Source organism: Clytia hemisphaerica, unplaced genomic scaffold (assembly GCF_902728285.1).
Source record: "Clytia hemisphaerica strain Z4C2 unplaced genomic scaffold, Clytia hemisphaerica genome assembly, whole genome shotgun sequence".
Lineage (NCBI taxonomy): Eukaryota > Metazoa > Cnidaria > Hydrozoa > Leptothecata > Clytiidae > Clytia > Clytia hemisphaerica.
In genome coordinates this window covers 79,206-82,181 of record NW_027103536.1, presented here as the reverse complement: position 1 = coordinate 82,181, position 2,976 = coordinate 79,206, and positions in this window count along the sequence as shown.

The following is a 2,976-nucleotide window of genomic DNA, read 5'->3' as shown; positions in this document are numbered from 1 at the left end:
CAAAAACGACGTCATAGAAGAGCTACAGACCTCAATAACTTTTCATATTCAAATTTTTACTTATTAAGATTGATGTGATTTGAAATCTACATCAATAAACGCTTCGAATGGTATAAAACTTTTAAATTTTGCAACATCAATTTTTCACTTTTGCTTGTGACATCATCAATTAATAAATTATTCTCGGACACTTCCGGTAAAGATTTTTAAACACGCTGAGTAAATTTTTCTGACTCTCTAAACTATAAAGATTTCAAAATAAGTACTCAATATTTGTCCCTCGAATTTTCACTTATTCACTTTTTTTGATGTCATCAGCTGCCTGTCTATTATATATATAGTCAAGAAGTATAAAACCTTCAACTACTCAAAATGGAAACAATAAAGACTAAACTCACAAAACAAAAAGACAATATAAATACAACAAAAATCTAGAATGAACATTCACAGAAAATCAATCAGGTTGGAATTGAAAAGGAAAATATGATGACATAGAAATCCATCAATGCAAAACTAGTGATCTAAAGTGACTACAAGTAAGAAAGCGACTCAATATGAGTTAAGATGGAAAGAAGTAACTCAATATGGGTCAAAATTTTTTTTAAGAAAACACATTATCTGCTCCTCAGTTCCTACACAGGATTTCGGCCTTTTACGAAAATATCCTCCTATATGATGGAAATAGGGTTGTGTAGGTAGGCCAAGCAGTGTTAATTAGACGCCACCACAGATAAAAAGATGTAAAAAGATGTGTCTAGTGAAAGTATGAAACGCGTGCAAATATAAAATAAACTAAAACGGGTTGGTCTAAAAAGCAGGGTAGCCAATGGGGTAGCCAATTGGGCTAGGTTTTGGGGTACCTCTTTTTGCCTAAACTTTTGAAATCTGAAACCTGTTTTCATGTGGAAATACTATTACAACATCTTGTTAATGATTCCATGTAATAAAATTTAAGATTCCTTTCGAACTTCAGCCACAATAGTCTCTTTTCCAAAGGTACTGAACTTTGTTACTTCTCAAGAGACCTGGCGCCATTTTGTCTTCCTTCTTGGCTTTGTTTGAAAATTTACTGACCCGAATAAAAAATATATACAAAACAGTTTTTAATATTTTAGATTTAGATTTTATTTATGTTTTTAATTGTTATTTCTGTGAAGCTGTAATTTGATGAGAATCGTTTAGATGTTTCTAACAATTAATTCCTTTCAAAAATTTTAAATATGGCAGCTTATAATAGGTACAAAAAGTCTTTTGAAATAGCTCTATTATAATGAAGCTCTATTTCTTACTCCTTGTGCATTAACACGTGGTAATTTATATCTTTGTTTATCTTTGGAATCATACATGATCAATCTAATTATCAATCAGATTCATGCTCCCTGGTCAGTAAAATGTGGTTCTATGCATTCATTTTCGGTATTTCTATTCTGGTCTGTAAAATATTTAGGTACCCCACAACCTAGCCCAATTGGCTACCCCAATTGGCTACCCTGCTTTTTAGACCAACCCAACTAAAACTTAAAATCAACAGAACCAGCCAAAGAAACTAAAATAACAATGAGAAAAGAAGTATACTTTCTACTAGACAAAGTTGCCACACCTTTGACGCGTTTCTGCCACAACGTTGTTGAAAGCATACTAGAAGGGAAGGAACTGGGATTGGATCGCCATATCCAACCCTGTGGCTCTCACACACACTTTACAGTTCAAAGAAGAAGATGGAAAGAGTGGGAAAAGAATGAGAATTTAAAAAAATCGGACTAGAACCCGGTTCAAAGCCCCGTACACCCATGACCGCTCACCGCAACAGCTGGCGAACGACTGAATCTTGAGAAAGTTGAAATCTTGCAAATTCTGAAATATGACGGACAATCACCCTACAAAGACTGCAATCTAGCTTTGCGTTATCAGCACCCTGACGGCGCATTCTTTCAATGAAAACTTTAGCTCTTCGAAAAGTAAAAAGTAACGTTGATCGAGCAATCCTGAGAAGTTCACCAACAAACGAAGAATAAAAATGGATTCAGGCATGTTGCTATCTTTATGTGGCATTCGAACTATAGAAAAAGGAAAAGCGTCGCGCTTATCAAACAACTTGTAAATAAAAATCCCGTCTTTGATGGAAATATCTAGGTATATATATATAAAGATATGTAATATCTGTCATTGTAGAAAAAGAAAAGTATAAATATAAAAATAACTCAAACTGATAAAAACAAAAAAGTAAAGAATATTTTTGTTAATTATGTATATTTACGATTTTTTTGGGTATTTTTAATTTTTTAATTTATAAATCATTCCGAAACAGAGGGAAATTTAGCAAAAAGTCAAAGGAATTTGAATAGTGGTATGTGAAAGAAAGACCTAATCCAAGTGAAGATGATCGAAGAAAAGTAATATTGGAGAAACAATGAATTGCAAAGATTTCTGACAAACACACTTCTGTACAATCATTAATACAAGCTCATCAAAATACATACAAAATGGGGACAAACACAAAACAAATACACAAATATATCAAAAAACATGCATACACACAACATAAACCGGAAGTCCCAGACTTGTGACTGGCATAGTGACTTTCCACGTGTTTAAGGGCCCACACTCAGTGCCTTGGGAAAACATAATAGAAAAAGGAACCGACCAGCAGCTTCCAAACAAATAACAGACAACGAACAGACACTACAACAAAATACAGTACAAAAAAGGGCAAAAAGACACTGTACACTACAGGTGTAACAAACACCATCTCACACAAAAATAGAAAAAATCACACAAAAACTGAAAAAAACAGAATCGTAAGTTGGACGCGAACCCGGTTCGGCGTGTCGCGACGGGAGGACCGCACAGGGAAAAGAAAAGTAGGAAATGAATAACGCCGATGCTAATGCTAATTCTTTAGACATAACACATATACTGTTATACCCCACGGCCGTCGGACGACGTGCATTTTTTAATTTTTCCTAGCCTCGGAAA